Source organism: Elephas maximus, chromosome 27, assembly GCF_024166365.1.
Source record: "Elephas maximus indicus isolate mEleMax1 chromosome 27, mEleMax1 primary haplotype, whole genome shotgun sequence".
Taxonomy (NCBI): Eukaryota; Metazoa; Chordata; class Mammalia; order Proboscidea; family Elephantidae; genus Elephas; species Elephas maximus.
The window spans coordinates 37,673,714-37,691,150 of record NC_064845.1 but is presented as its reverse complement, the minus strand read 5'-3'; the positions used below and the strand labels follow the sequence as shown (position 1 = coordinate 37,691,150).

Below are 17,437 nucleotides of genomic sequence, written 5' to 3'. Positions count from 1 at the left end.
AGCCTGACCACAAAGAATAGAGTTTCCTTAATGACAGGGTTGGTTCCTAAGCAACAGGGTTTGAATCTGTGTGAAAGATTATACTGAGCTTTAGCATTAGTTCACCCATTTTACTTTACATCAGATGCCTCTTTTGATTTTATATCCCACATCATTCTGTTCTTTTGATTAAGGGTTCTGAAGAACATCCTTTGTTCACAGTTATGGGCATAATGTCTTCTGCATGAGTTTGTCAATATGCTACTCCCAGGTGGTGGCTCAACCTTCATAATTCATGCCTTTCTAGTTTTTCACATTAAGCCCCTTTTCCCCCATAATCAGGGACCATCGGTATCTTGGTTGCTGGGCAGCTCCAGTACATCCATCATGCTATGGCTGAACAGCTGTCTTCAGTGATTTCGGTATGGGGAGTGGATAGGGTATGGCCACATTGGAGGAACAACCTGACTTACTTTCAAATGGCTAATGTAAGTCATGAGGCTTCTCTAATTTTGGGTTCCTGAATGCAGTGTTGATATGCATAATTCTTTGAGCATGATCTTGAATGCAGTGTTGATACACATAATTTTCCAAGCATGAGATGAAGCAGGGTTATCAGTTCCTGTTGTAGATGCACATCGCATAACACATTTTATAATTCCAATAATAAAGATTATTGTTAAAATAATTAACCCAGTTCGCAACAGAGACCGTAACCAAGAACCTGCACTATTAAGTAGCCAATTGAAGATATAAAAAAAGAATGGTAAAGTTATAGGGGGTATAGACTGTAACCAAACAGCCATTGGATGAATCTTAGCAATATCCTGTTCAACATCTCCAGTTAATCCAAGAGCAACAACAGGCGTTAGCAATGGAGCAAAACTCTCCTTGCTGGGCTAAGAGGAAATCTAGAACTATTCCATGGTCCAATACTACTTTTGCCAAGGATTCTAAAGTTTTTGTTGGGCGGCCATTCCATTGGCCACATCATCGACAATTTTAGCCATAGTGGCAGATAAATTGCTAATGGGATGTTCTATTGCATAATACCAAGCCAGGGCACAACAGCACATAAGAAGGATCTCCCCATCTTGGGTAATAAATGATGGGATTATCTGAGAGGACAAGTTCCGTCTTCTTTATGGATATTAATTTCAAGTTACTGTTCCATAGCAAGGTGTCATTGTATGAATGAATACTCATGGTAACTCCTAGCATCTTTAAGGTACATGGGCCTAGCATATATTCCAACCATGTAAACATGACAATGCCCAAATATAGAGTGACTTATCAGAGTTTTTCCTTGAGTAAGCTGATTCTCCACACAAAAAGACACATCTAGATGGGGCACACAACATGCCTGCCCAGGTTTGAATATAAGGAAATGGGATGGACTGATTGGCCCTTCTGAATCACTTTGCAGTTAATGAATCATCACAAATGGATAATTCTCCAAAATCCGGGGATCCTTGAGTCAGGCACAAACTGAGAGTTTTTAAATTATTTTTAAAATGACTATCTGGGAGGCGGGGCCAAGATGGCGGACTAGGTGGACGCTACCGTGGATCCCTCTTGCAACAAAGACTCGGAAAAACAAGGGAATCAATCACATACATAACAATCTATGAACTCTGAACAACAAGCACAGACTTAGAGTCAGAAAATGAACAAATACGGGCAGACAGCGACCGTTTTCAGAACCAGGAGCCAGCGTACCAGGCAGGTGACCTTCGGAGCCCGATCTGGGGCAGAGCCCAGGGGGGCATACGGCACAGAAAGGGGGCCCACCCCTTCCCCCCCGAACCCATCCCGGGAGGAAGTCTAGCTGGTTGGCGTGGGCGGCGTAGAGGCGCAGCCGGAGGGAGAAGCACCCGGGAGGCAGTGACTGATCTGGGAGTGGGGAGAATAGCGTTCCAGCTGGGGTGCTGTCCCGCCGGGAGTTAGGCGAGAGGCGGACGGGGCGCGAGCGGGGGGGGGGTCAACTATATATCCCTAAAGTGACCCCGGGGTGGGGCCCACACGTTCGTGCGGGAGGACGCACACCCAGTCCACGCGTGTGGCGCGGCACACCAGAGGGAGAAATCCCCGGAGGTGACTGGTCTCGAGGCGGGGAAGGCAGCATCCCAGACGGGCAGCCATTCCGCTGGGATGTGGGCACGCGCGCAGGCGGGGCATGAGCCCAGGGTCCATTTTTATTACCCTGAATTGACCCAGGGGGCGGGCCCACCTGGCCGTGCGGGTGACGCCCACCAAGTTCGCGCGAGAGGTGTGGCGCACCGGAAGGAGAAGTCCCCGGGAGGAAGTGACTGGTTCCGGAATGGGGAAAGCAGTGTCCTAACCCGGAAGTCATACCGCTGGGATTTGGGTGCGCACATGGGCAGGGCGTGACCGCGGGGCCCAATTATAATCTCCTGAATAGACCCTGGGGGTGGGCCTACCCGTTCCTGCGGGAAACGCCCACCCAGTGTGCGCGAGCGGTGCCGCGCACCGGAGGGAGAAGTCCCCGGGAGGAAGTGACTGGTCTCCGAGCAAGGAAAGCAGCATCCTAGCCGGGGACCCGTCCTGCCCGGATTTTGGCGAACGGGGGCGGAGCGTGAACGCGGTGTTCAGCTCTATATTCTGTGGTGCTACACTCCTAGCTCTCTGATCCCTCCCCCACCCTCCCCAGGCGGCCCCATTAACATCCGAATACCCGGAGCCAGAGGGAGAATTCAGATAGGGATCTGACTGCATTTTCTTTTAGCCGACTACCTGGAAAATCTAGTTTCCCAGTGATGGCTCGGAGACAGCAGTCCATATCAAACCACATAAAGAAACAGACCATGACAGCTTCTCCAACCCCCCAAACAAAAGAATCAAAATCTTTCCCAAATGAAGATACAATCCTGGAATTATCAGATACAGAATATAAAAAACTAATTTACAGAATGCTTCAAGATATCACAAATGAAATTAGGATAAATGCAGAAAAAGCCAAGGAACACACTGATAAAACTGTTGAAGAACTCAAAAAGATTATTCAAGAACATAGTGGAAAAATTTACAAGTTGCAAGAATCCATAGAGAGACAGCATGTAGAAATCCAAAAGATTAACAATAAAATTACAGAATTAGACAACGCAATAGAAAGTCAGAGGAGCACACTCGAGCAATTAGAATGTAGACTGGGACTTCTGGAGGACCAGGGAAACAACACCAACATAGCTGAAAAAAAATCAGATAAAAGAATTTAAAAAAATGAAGAAACCCTAAGAATCATGTGGGACTCTATCAAGAAGGATAACTTGCGAGTGATTGGAGTCCCAGAACAGAGAGGGGGGGACAGAAAACACAGAGAAAATAGTTGAAGAAATCCTGACACAAAACTTCCCTGACATCATGACAGACGAAAGGATATCTATCCAAGATGCTCATCAAACCCCATTTAAGATTGATCCAAAAAGAAAAACACCAAGACATATTATCATCAAACTTGCCAAAACCAAAGACAAACAGAAAATTTTAAAAGCAGCCAGGGAGAAAAGAAAGGTTTCCTTCAAGGGAGAATCAATAAGAATAAGTTCAGACTACTCAGCAGAAACCATGCAGGCAAGAAGGGAATGGGACGACGTATACACAGCACTGAACGAGAAAAACTGCCAACCAAGGATCATATATCCAGCAAAACTCTCTCTGAAATATGAAGGAGAAATTAAGATATTTACAGATAAACACAAGTTTAGAGAATTTGCAAAAACTAAACCAAGACTGCAAGAAATGCTAAAGGAGATTGTTTGGCCGGATGACCAATAATATCAGGTACCAGCACAATACAAGGTCACAAAACAGAACGTCCTGATATCAACGCAACTCAAATAGGGAAAGCACAAAAACAAACAAATTAAGACTAATTCTAAAAAATAAATAAATAAACAAAATAATACACACAACAGGAAATCATGGAAATCAATAGATAAACGATCACAATAATCAAAAAGAGGGACTAAATATAGGAGGCATTGAACTGCCAGATGGAGAGTGATACAAGGCGATATAGAACGATACAAGTTAGGTTTTTACTTAGAAAAATAGGGGTAAATAAAAAGGTAACCACAAAAAGGAATATCAATTCCATAACTCAAGAAAAAAGCCAAGAAAAACGTAACGACTCAATAAACACAAAGTTAAACATTATGAAAATGAGGATCTCACAAGCTACTAAGAAAAACGTCTCAGCACAAAAAAGCATGTGGAAAAATGAAATGGCCAACAACACACATGAAAAGGCATCAAAATGACAGCACTAAAAACTTACTTATCTATAATTACACTGAATGTAAATGGACTAAATGCACCAATAAAGAGACAGAGAGTCACAGACTGGATAAAAAAACACGATCCATCTATATGCTGCCTACAAGAGACACACCGTAGACTTAGAGACACAAACAAACTAAAACTCAAAGGATGGAAAAAATATATCAAGCAAACAATAAGCAAAAAAGGAGTAGCAATATTAATTTCTGACAAAATAGACTTTAGACTTAAATCCACCACAAAGGGTAAAGAAGGACACTATATAATGATAAAAGGGACAATTGATCAGGAAGACATAACCATATTAAATATTTATGCACCCAATGACAGGGCTGCAAGATACATAAATCAAATTTTAACAGAATTGAAAAGTGAGATAGACACCTCCACATATATAGTAGTAGACTTCAACACACCACTTTCGGAGAAGGACAGGACATCCAGTAAGAAGCTCAATAGAGACACGGAAGACCTACTTACAACAATGAACCAACTTGACCTCATAGACTTATACAGAACTCTCCACCCAACTGCTGCAAAATATACTTTTTTTTCTAGTGCACATGGAACATTCTCTAGAATAGACCACATATTAGGTCATAAAACAAATCTTTCCAGAATCCAAAACATCGAAATATTACAAAGCATCTTATCAGACCACAAGGCAATAAAACTAGAAATCAATAACAGAAAAACTAGGGAAAAGAAATCAAATACTTGGAAAATGAACAATACCCTCCTGAAAAAAGACTGGGTTATAGAAGACATCAAGGAGGGAATAAGGAAATTCTTAGAAAGCAACGAGAATGAAAATACTTCCTATCAAAACCTCTGGGACACAGCAAAAGCAGTGCTCAGAGGCCAATTTATATCGATAAATGCACACATACAAAAAGAAGAAAGAGCCCAAAGCAGAGAACTGTCCCTACAACTTGAACAAATAGAAAGTGAGCAACAAAAGAACCCATCAGACACCAGAAGAAAACAAATAATAAAAATGAGAGCTGAACTAAATGAATTAGAGAACAGAAAAACAATTGAAAGAATTAACAAAGCCAAAAGCTGGTTCTTTGAAAAAATTAACAAAATTGATAAACCATTGGCTAGACTGACTAAAGAAAAACAGGAAAGGAAACAAATAAGCCGAATAAGAAACGAGAAGGACCACATCACAACAGAACCAAATGAAATCAAAAGAATCATTTCAGATTACTACATAAAATTGTACTCTAACAAATTTGAAAACCTAGAAGAAATGTGTAAATTCTTGGAACAATACTACCTACCTAAACTAACACATTCAGAAGTAGAACAACTAAATAGACCCATAACAAAAAAAGAGATTGAAACGGTAATCAAAAAACTTCCAACAAAAAAAAGTCCTGGCCCAGATGGATTCACTGCAGAGTTCTACCAAATCTTCAGAGAAGACTTAACACCATTACTATTGAAGGTATTTCAAAGTATAGAAAAAGACGGAATACTACCCAACTCATTCTATGAAGCTACCATCTCCCTGATACCAAAACCAGGTAAAGACATTACAAAAAAAGAAAATTTTAGACCTATATCCCTCATGAGCATAGATGCAAAAATCCTCAACAAAATTCTAGCCAATAGAATCCAACAACACATCAAAAAAATAATACACCGTGATCAAGTGGGATTTATACCAGGTATGCAAGGCTGGTTTAATATCAGAAAAACCATGAATGTAATCCATCACATAAATAAAACAAAAGATAAAAACCACATGATCTTATCAATAGATGCAGAAAAGGCATTTGACAAAGTTCAACACCCATTTATGATAAAAACTCTTACCAAAATAGGAATTGAAGGAAAATTCCTCAACATAATAAAGGGCATCTATGCAAAGCCAACGGCCAATATCACTCTAAATGGAGAGAACCTGAAAGCATTTCCCTTGAGAACGGGAACCAAACAAGGATGCCCTTTATCACCACTCTTATTCAACATCGTACTTGAAGTCCTAGCCAGGGCAATTAGGCTAGACAAAGAAATAAAGGGTATCCAGATTGGTAAGGAGGAAGTAAAGCTATCACTATTTGCAGATGACATGATCGTATACATGGAAAACCCTAAGGAATCCTCCAGAAAACTACTGAAACTAATAGAAGAGTTTGGCAGAGTCTCAGGTTATAAAATAAACATACAAAAATCACTTGGATTCCTCTACATCAACAAAAAGAACACCGAAGAGGAAATCACCAAATCAATACCATTCACAGTAGCCCCCAAGAAGATAAAATACTTAGGAATAAATCTTACCAAGGATGTAAAAGACCTATACAAAGAAAACTATAAAACTCGGCTACAAGAAATTCAAAAGGACATACTTAAGTGGAAAAACATACCCTGCTCATGGATAGGAAGACTTAACATAGTAAAAATGTCTATTCTACCCAAAGCCATTTATACATATAACACACTTCCAATCCAAATACCAATGTCATACTTTAAGGGGATAGAGAAACAAATCACTAATTTCATATGGAAAGGAAAGAACCCCTGGATAAGCAAAACATTACTGAAAAAGAAGAAGAAAGTGGGAGGCCTCACCCTACCTGATTTCAGAACCTATTATATAGCTACAGTAGTCAAAACAGCCTGGTACTGGTACAACAACAGGCACATAGACCAATGGAACAGAATTGAGAATCCAGATACAAATCCATCCACGTATGAGCAGCTGATATTTGACAAAGGATCAGTGTCAGTCAATTGGGGAAATAATAGTCTTTTTAACAAATGGTGCTGGCATACCTGGATATCCATTTGCAAAAGAGTGAAACAGGACCCAGACCTCACACCATGCACAAAAACTAACTCCAAGTGGATCAAAGACCTAAACATAAAGACTAAAACGATAAAAATCATGGAAGAAAAAATAGGATCTACCCTAGGAGCCCTAATACAGGGCATAAACAGAATACAAAACATTACCAAAAATGATGAAGAGAAACCAGATAACTGGGAGCTCCTAAAAATCAAACACCTATGCTCATCTAAAGACTTCACCGAAAGAGTAAAAAGACCACCTATAGACTGGGAAAGAATTTTCAGCTATGACATCTCAGACCAGCGCCTGATCTCTAAAATCTACAAGATTTTGTCAAAACTCAACCACAAAAAGACAAACAACCCAATCAAGAAGTGGGCAAAGGATATGAACACACATTTCACTAAGGAAGATATTCAGGCAGCCAACAGATACATGAGAAAATGCTCTCGATCATTAGCCATTAGAGAAATGCAAATTCAAACTACGATGAGATTCCATCTCACACCAACTAGACTGGCATTAATTCAAAAAACACAAAATAATAAATGTTGGAGAGGCTGCGGAGAGATTGGAACTCTCATACACTGCTGGTGGGATTGTGAAATGGTACAACCACTTTGGAAATCCATCTGGCGTTATCTTAAACAGTTAGAAATAGAACTACCATACAACCCAGAAATCCCACTCCTCGGAATATACCCTAAAGATACAAGAGCCTTCACACAAACAATATGCACACCCATGTTTATTGCAGCTCTGTTTACAATAGCAAAAAGCTGGAAGCAACCAAGATGTCCATCAACGGACGAATGGATAAATAAATTGTGGTATATTCACACAATGGAATACTACGCATCGATAAAGAACAGTGACGAATCTCTGAAACATTTCATAACATGGAGGAATCTGGAAGGCATTATGCTGAGCGAAATGAGTCAGTTGCAAAAGGACAAATATTGTATAAGACCACTATTATAAGATCTTGAGAAATAGAAAAAACGGAAAAGAACACAGACTTATGTGGTTACAAAGGGGGGAGGGAGGGAGGGAGGGAGAGGGCTTTTTATTGATCAATCTGTAGATAAGAACTGCTTTAGGTGAAGGGAAAGACAACACTCAATACAAGGAAGGTCAGCCTAATTGGACTGGATTAAAAGTAAAGAGGTTTCCGGGATAAAATGAAAGCTTCAAAGGTCAACGAAGCAGGGGCTGGGGTCTGGGGAACTTGGTTTGAGGGGACTTCTAAGTCAATGGGCAAAATAATTCTATTATGAAAACACTCTGCATCCCACTTTGAATTGTCACGCCTGGGGTCCTAAATGCCAACAAGCGGCCATCTAAAATACATTAATTGGTCTCAACCCACCTGGAGCAAAGGCAAAGGAAGAACACCAAGGTCACATGACAACTAAGAACCCAAGAGACAGAAAGGGCCACATGAACCAGAGACCTACATTATCCTGAGACCAGAAGAACTAGTTGGTGCCCGGCCACAATCGATGTCTGTCCTGTCAGGGAGCACAACAGACAACTCCTGAGGGAGCAGGAGACCAATGGGATACAGACCCCAAATTCTCATTAAAAGACCACACCTAATGGTATGATTGCGACTAGAGGAATCCCAGAGACAATGCTCCCCAGAACTGCTGATGGCACAGGACAGGAACCATCCCCAAAGACAAATCATCAGGCATGAAAAGGACTGGTCAGTGGGGGGGAGAGAGATGCTGATGAAGAGTGAGCTAATTAAATCAGGTGGACACAGGAGAATGTGTTGGCAACTCTTGACTGGAGGGGGGATGGGAAGATAGAGAGAGAGGGAAGATGGCAAAATTGGAACGAAACGAGAGACTGTAAGGGCTGACTCAATAGGGGGAGAGCAAGTGGGAGAAGGGAGTAAGATGTATGTAAACCTACATGTGACAGACTGATTGGAATGGTAAATGTTCACTTGAAGCTTAATAAAAATTAAAAAAAAAAAAAAGATGAACAGCAAAAAAAAAAAAAAATGACTACCTGCTACTACTGTAGAATAATATTGAACACCATCAAGAAAAAGATTGCATGGTGTGGATAGAATAAAACATTCTAACCATGCACTGGTAAGATTGAAACAGGGAGTTGATGGATAAGTGGGTAATTCTGGAAGTAGCCATAATGTGACATGAGTGACCCATTTAAAGAGTTTCTCAAAATCAACAGTAAAATCAGGTGTGGATTTATAATCTAATACTGACACAGCAAAAGGATCGGTATGATCTTGTGTAGACTGAGGGGAAGAGTGATGCATCCAGCACTCAATTAAATTGTTAGCACCGGCTACTGAAATAACTAATTTGATAAAAGCATTTTCTTGCCAAGCAATAGAAAAAGGAAACAATAAAAGTATTAAAGCAGTAGTGGGAGTCATGATTAGAACACAAATATGGAAAAGGAATACTACCACAAACATTCAGAAAAAATAACTGTGCCTGTAATTACCAAGGAAACCCTGATGGTGTAGTAGTTAACATTCAGCTGCTAACCAAAAGGTCTGCAGTTCAAATGGACCAAGTGCTCCTTGGAAACCCTATGGGGCAGTTCTACTCTGTCCTATGGGGTCGCTATGAGTCAGAAAGAACTCAACAGCAATGGGTTTGGTTAAAATTACCAAACTAACTCCAAAAATCTCCAAAAGTTGCATAAATGTTTACCAAAAAATAATTCTTAAGTATATAACATACAGAATAGCTAAAGCTAGAAAGATAGCAGTATAACAGAGTCTAAAGCTTAGCCATCTGCATGTTCCAGCTCCATGACCTGGGGTAAGTCATCCACTCTTGTAGTCATCTACTTCATGTTTGAACACAAGTGAATTTCACTTTGAGTTCTTCTGTGACTTCTAGTACAAACAGGTGCTGTAGTCTTTTTCAGTTGAGATAAATGGACCCACTCCTTAACTCCTCGTAATTTAGCCACACAAGGATGAATTAGGGGGAATAGGTATGGACCCTTCCAACAAGGCTCAAGGGAATCCTTTAATTGGTGTGTCCTCCAATAAACATAGTTGCTAGGTGCAAGAGGAGGCATTGTACCTCCGCCATCAAATGCTTGCTTGAGGAGCATACTCCTTGGCATAATGAATTAAGGCCTGGCAATATTTTAATAAATTGGCTTGGATCAAATCTGAATCAGCAGTTCCTGATAAATAAGGTAAATTCATTGGCTACCCTGCAATTATCTCATAAGGGATCAATTTATGAGGGTCAGGTCAGCCACACTGAAGATGAAAGTTTTGCCAGTTAGGTCTTTATGATACCATTGTTCCGTTCTACAAATCCAGAGGACTGCGTGTGGTAAGGACAATGGAGCTGACAAAAAACAGGAAATATTTTACAAATAGCAGCAATCACTTGTCCAGTAAAGTGGGGTTCCTAAATCACTGCAAAGGATGGCTGGAGCCCCAAGTGGGAACGATATTTTCCAGCAATTTCTTAGCCACAAAAGTTGCCATAGCTTGGTGACAGTGAAAATCTACTAAATGTGAATATCCGCAAATCACAACTAAAACAAATGTATAACCATTGGAGGGAGTTAGTTGAATAAAATCCACTTACTATTTGAACCTAGGTCCTATTAGCAATGGGTATCTCCCAAGAGATACCCTGATGATGAGGGTATCCCTCTGGTGAGGGTTGGTAGATTTTACCTCCATTATACTCAAAACAAAGAGGGCACAGCCTCGCTACTTGATTTGAAGCCTTCCAAAGTGTCCCCAAAAATATTTATGTAAAATTCCCATTGTCTTGTCCCTGCTCAATGATCCTTCACATGAAAGGTCATGACCAAAGGATGTGTAAGTCCTTGAAGATAACTGGTTTTGAATCTGGCCTTTCCCAAAGGAAAGTATTCTTACTAATTTTACAACTGTCCTGTCATGGATTGCATTGTGTCTCCAAAAAATATGTGTATCAATTTGGCTAGGCTATGATACCAATTTTATGATACCAAGTATTGTGTGACTGTCCACAATTTTGTCATCTGATGTGATTTTCCTGTGTGTTGTAAATCCTATCTCTACGATGTTAATGAGATGGGACTAGTAGCAGTTATGTTAATGAGGCAGGACTCAATATACAAAATTAGATTGTATCTTAAGCCAATCTATTTTGATATACAAGACAGAAGTGAGCAGACAGACACAGGGACCTAAAACAATCAAGAAGTAGCACCAGGAGAAGAGTGCGTCCTTTGGAACTGAGGTTCCTGCACTAAGAGGCTCCTAGACCAAGGGAAGATTGATGACAGGGACCTTCCTCCAGAGCTAACAGAGGGAGAAAGCCATGGTCTGGAGCTTGCACCCTGAATTCAGTCTTCTAGCTTCCTAGACTGAGAGAATAATTCTCTGTCTTAAAGCCATCCACTTGTGGTATTCCTGTCATAGCAGCCCTAGATAACCAAGACAGAATTTGTTACCAGGAGTGAGGTACTGCTCTAACAGATACCTAAAATATGGATGCAGAGGAGGGAGCGACCAAGATGGTGGAATAAACAAATGCTTCCAGTGAGCCCTCTTACAACAAAGACCTGAAAAAACAAGTGAAATGAGTATATTTATGACAAGCCAGGAGTCCTGAACATCAAAGGCACGTTAGAAAATGAACTGAGAGTCAGGGGGAGGAAGAGACATTTCAGAAGCAGAGAGGAGTTACTGAACCTGAATCACCGGGAGCACTCAGGCACCATTCCTGGGAGTGGCTGTGGCAGGCTGGTACTAGTGTTCGGCAGCTGTTTCCTCAGGGAGAAGCAGCCAGCCACACAGCCTACTCATACCTCTGGAACCAGAGAAGAACGGTGCTCTCGGCAAAAGGTAAGTACCTGCGTATATTTTACCACACCACCCCCTCCCCGATCCCAAGCTGGCTCCAGCAGATGATTTCCCTGGCTCTGAGATAGGCCCTATTCAGCGCCTAGAGCCATCCTGCCAGCCTTGGAGAAGGAATAAATTTGCAATTACGGGAAAAGATAATTTGCCAGCTCCATTAAGCAGAAGAGCTCAGGACAGGAGCAGTTCCTGTCTAGGCATAAACGGTCCATGGACTTTGAGTACCTTTCCCCTTTGCATGGACTTGTGTAGGCCTATTTCAGGAGAATAGGCCCTCCTTGGCAGACTACAACTGTTTCAGCTCTGTGGTTGAGAGGTGACAATTTGATGTTTGACATTGCTTTGCTTATTACACAGGGTCCTCACCTACCCACATCAGAGGCTAGAGGACTGGAGGCTCCACTCAGGTTACCCAGACACCCGCGACAAGGGTCCAAGGAGAACTGGTACCTCCCAGTCCTTACAACCAAAAACACTGGATGCCCATGGTCTGTCTGCAGAGCCCGCCCAATAGGCTCTAGGGAATAGGGACATGCTTTCCTCAGAGACATGTGGGGGACGATTCTCAGGACCCTGCCTTGTTCAGAGTATGATGCCCTGCTGCAACCAGGTACCAGTACCTACACCAATCACCCCTGCCCCTCTAAGACTGTAGGACAGAGTCTGTACCACATATTCATAATCGGTTACCTGGACACCTGAGGTAAATTCATGCAAGAAAATTGAATGAACTCCTAGACTGATATACCTGATAACAGCTGTAGGACATTAGAGCTCCAAATGTGAAAATAATCAAGCTAGCTCACCCAGGCAACCCATTTGGGAATATCAGAACAAACCAAAGCAAAAAGCTACAACACAGTAAGCAAACATAAAATAAACTAATACAATAACTTATAGATGGCTCAGAGACGACAGTAGATTTCAAGTCACTTAAAGCAACAGACCATGATCACCTCAACAAGCTCTCAAAACAAAGAATCAAGGGATCTTCTAGATGAAAGTGCCTTCCTGGAATTGCCAAAGGCAGAATACAAAAGATTAATATATAGAACCCTTGAAGACATCAGGAAGGAAATGAGGAGATACGCAGAACAAGCCAAGGAACACACAGAGAAAGTAGTCGAAGAAATGAAAAAGGTTATAAAGGAACATAATGAAAAATTTAATAAGCTGGAAAAATCCATGGACAGACAGCAATTAGAAATTCAGAAGAGTAACAATAAAATTACAAAAGGAGACAACTCAATAGAAAGTCACAGGGGCAGAACTGAGCAAGTGGAAAGCAGAATTTCTGAAGTTGAAAATAAAGCACTTGGCACCAATATATTACAAGAAAAATCATATAAAAGAATTTGAAAAAATGAAGAAACCAGGGACTCTAACAAGATAAATAACCTATGAATGACTGCAGTACAAGAACAGGGAGGGATAACAGAAAATACACAGAGAATCATTGAAGATTGTTGGCAGAAAACTTCCCTGATATCGTGAAAGATGAAAAGATATCTTTCTAAGATGCTCATCGAATTCCACATAAGGTAGACGTTAAAAGAAAGGCACCAAAACATATTATAATCAAACTTTCCAAAACCAAAGATAAAGAGAGAATTTTAAGAGCATCTAGAGATAAACAAAAAGTCACCTACAAAGAAGAGTCAATAAGAATAAGCTCGGAGTGCATGGCAGGAACCATGCAGGCAACAAGACAATAGGATGCCTTATATAAAAAACTGAAGGAAAAAAATTGCTAGCCAAGAATCATATATCCAGCAAAACTGTGTCTCAAATATGAAGGTCAAATTAGGACATTTCCAGATAAACAGAAGTTTAGGGAATTCATAAAAACCAGACCAAAACTACAAGAAATACTAAAGGGAGTTCGTTGGTTAGAAAATCAATAATAGTGGGTATCAGCCCAAGACCAGAACACTGGGCGGAGCAATCAGAAGTCAACCAAGACAGTGAAATCAAAAAAATAAATCAAGATTTAAAAAACGCTCAAGGGTAAGTGGGAGTATGGAGTAAGATGTATATAAGCTTATATGTGACAGACTGACTTGATTTGTAAACTTTCACTTAAAGCACAACAAAAGTTATTAAAAAAACACTTAAAACAGGGAAAAAGTGATGTTATTACGTAAAAGAAGACAACATTAAAAAAATAAAGAGGGACTAAGAAATGTAGTCATAGATCTTCCATATGGAGACAAAGACAAGGCAATACACAGAAATAAAAGTTAGGTTTAAATTTAGAAAAGTAAGGGTAAATAATAAGGTAACCACAAAAGAGACAAACTATCCAACACATGAAGATAAAATGTAAGAAAAAAATACAGACTCACCAGAAAAAAAATCAACAACAAGGAATATGAGGAAAGGTAATCTATTCAGCACATAAAATTAAGTGCAAAAAAGAAACTGTCAACAACACACAAAAAAAGACATCAAAATGATAGCACTATATTCATTAAAGAAAAAAAATTCATACCTATCCATAACTACGCTGAATGTATATGGACTAAATGCACCAATAAAGAGATGGAGAGTGGCAGAATGGATTAAAAAAAAATCCCTCTATATGCTGCTTACGAGAGACACACCTTAGACTTAGAGACACAAACAAACTAAAACACAAAGGGTGGAAAAAAATATATCAAGCAAACAACAATCAAAAAATAGCAGGAGTGGCAATAGTAATTTATGACAAAAGAGACTTTAAAGTTAAATCCATCGGAAAGGATAAGGAAGGACACTATATAATGATTAAAGAGACAATATACTAAAAAGATATAACCGTATTAAATATTTTTGCACCCAATGACAGGGCTGCAAGATACATAAAACAAACTCTATCAGTATTAAAAAGTGAGATAAACAGTGCCACATTAATAGTAGGAGAATTCAACACACCACTTTCGATGAAGGACAGGACATACAGAAAGAAGCTCAATAAAGACACAGAAGATCTCGATGCCACAGTCAACCAACCCGACCTCACAGACATATACAGAACACTCCACCCAACAGCAGCCACGTATCCTTTCTTTTCCAAGGCACATGGAACATTCTCTACAATAGACCACAGAATCCAAAAGATTGAAACATTACAAAGAATCTTCTCTGACCATAAGGCCATAGAAGTGGAAATGAATAACAGAAAAAGCAGGGAAAAGAAATCTAATACTTGGAAACTGCACAATACCTTGATCGAAAGAGACTGGAGTATAGAAGACATTAAGGATAGAATAAACAAATTCACAGAATCCAATGAGAATGAAAACACTTCCTATGAGAACCTTTGTGACACAGTAAAAGCAGTGCTCAGAGGTCAATTTATATCAATAAATGAACACATACAACAAGAAGAAAGGGTCAAAATCAAAGAATTATCCCTACAACTTGAACAAATAGAAAGAGAGCAACAAAAGAAATCCTCAGACACCAGAAGAAAACAATAAAAATTACAGCAGAGCTAAATGAAATAGAAAACAGAAAAACAATTGAAAGAATTAACAAGACCAAAAGCTGGTTCTTTGAAAAAATCAACAAAAGTGATAAACCTTTGGCCAAAGTGACAAAAGAAAAACAGGAGAGGAAGCAAAGAGCCCCAATAAGAAATGGGATGCATGATATTACAAAAGACCCAACTGAAATTAAAAGAATCATATCAGATTACAATGAAAAATTGAACTTTTACAAATTCGAAAACCTAGAAGAAATGGATGAATTCCTAGAAACACACTACATACCTAAACTAACACAAACAGAGGTAGAACAAATAAATAGACCCATAACAAAAGAAGAGATTGAAAAGGCAATCGAAAACTTCCAACAAAAAAAAAGCCCCAGCCTGGATGGCTTCACTGCAGAGGTCTACCAATCTTTCAGAGAAGAGTTAACGCCACTACTACTAAAGGTATTTCAGAGCGTAGAAAAGGATGGAATACTTAAAAACTCATTCCATGAAGCCACCATATCCCTGATACCAAAACCAGGTAAAGACACCACAAGAAAAGAAAATTATAGACCTGTATTCCTCATGAATGTAGATGCAAAAATCCTCAACAAAATTCTAGCCAATAGAATTCAAAAACATATCAAAAAATAATTCACCATGACTAAGTGGGATTCATATCAGGTATACAGGGATGGTTCAACATTAGAAAAACAATTAATGTAATCCACCACATAAATAAAACAAAAGGCAAGAATCACATGATTTTATCAATTGATGCAGAAAAGGCATTTGACAAAGTTCAACACCCATTCATGATAAAACTCTCAGCAAAGCAGGAATACAAGAAAAATTTGTCAACATAATACAGGGCATTTATACAAAGCCAATAGCCAACGTCATCCTAAATGAAGAGAGCCTGGAAGCATTCCCCTTTAGAATGGGAACCAGACAAGTATGCCCTTTATCACCACTCCTGCTCTGGCTGGAGGTCCTACCCAGAGCAATTAGGCGAGGTAAAGAAATAAAGGGCATCCAGATTGGTAAGGAAGAAGTCAAAGTATCTGTATTTGCAGATGACATGATCTTATACACAGAAAATCCTAAGGAATCCTGAAGAAAACTACTGAAACTAATAGAAGAGTTCAGCAGAGAATCAGGATACAAGATAAACATAAAAAATCCATTGGATCCCTCTACACCAACAAAAAGAACATCGAAGAGGAAACCACCAAATCAATACCATTTACAGTAGTCCCCAAGAAGATAAAATACTTAGGAATAAATGTTACCAGAGATGTAAAAGACTTACAGAAAAAAAACTACAAAAATCTTCTGCAAGACACCAAAAGAGACCTACATAAGCGGAAAAGCATACCTTGCTCATGGATAGGAAGACTTAACATTGTAAAAACGTCTATTCTACCAAAAGCCATCTATAGATACAATGCAATTCTGATCCAAATCCCAACAATATTTTTTAATGAGATGGAGAAACAAATCACCAACTTCATATGGAAGGGAAAAAGGCCGTGGATAAGTAAAGCATTACTGAAAAAGAAGAACAAAGTGGGAGACCTCACTCTACCTGATTTTAGAACCTATTATACAGCCACAGTCATCAAAACAGCTCGGTAACTTGTTCAACAACAGATACATAGACCAGTGGAACAGAATTGAGAATCCAGACATGAATCCATCCACATATGAGCAGCTGATATTTGACAAAGGCCACAAATCAGTTAAATGGGGAAAAGACTGTCTCTTTAATAAATGGTGCTCGCATAGCGGAAATCCATCTGCAAAAAAATGAAATAAGACCCATACCTCACACCCTGCATAAAAGCAAATTCAAAATGGATCAAAGATCTAAATATAAAATCTACAACGATAAAGATCATGGGAGAAAAAAAAAGGGACAACATTAGGAGCCCTAATACATGGTATAAACAGTATACAAAACATTACTAACAATGCAGAAGAAAAACTCCATAACTGGGAGCTCCTAAAAATGAAACACCTACGCTCATCG

General features: G+C 39.7%; 1 protein-coding gene across 9 annotated transcripts in view; it reads left to right on the top strand.

Moving 5' to 3' along the window:
• The window catches only part of LOC126068459 (ral guanine nucleotide dissociation stimulator-like), a 490,075-nt gene that overhangs the window by 373,083 nt on the left and 99,555 nt on the right, over nt 1-17,437 (top strand). The gene's annotated exons all lie outside the window — the stretch shown is intronic.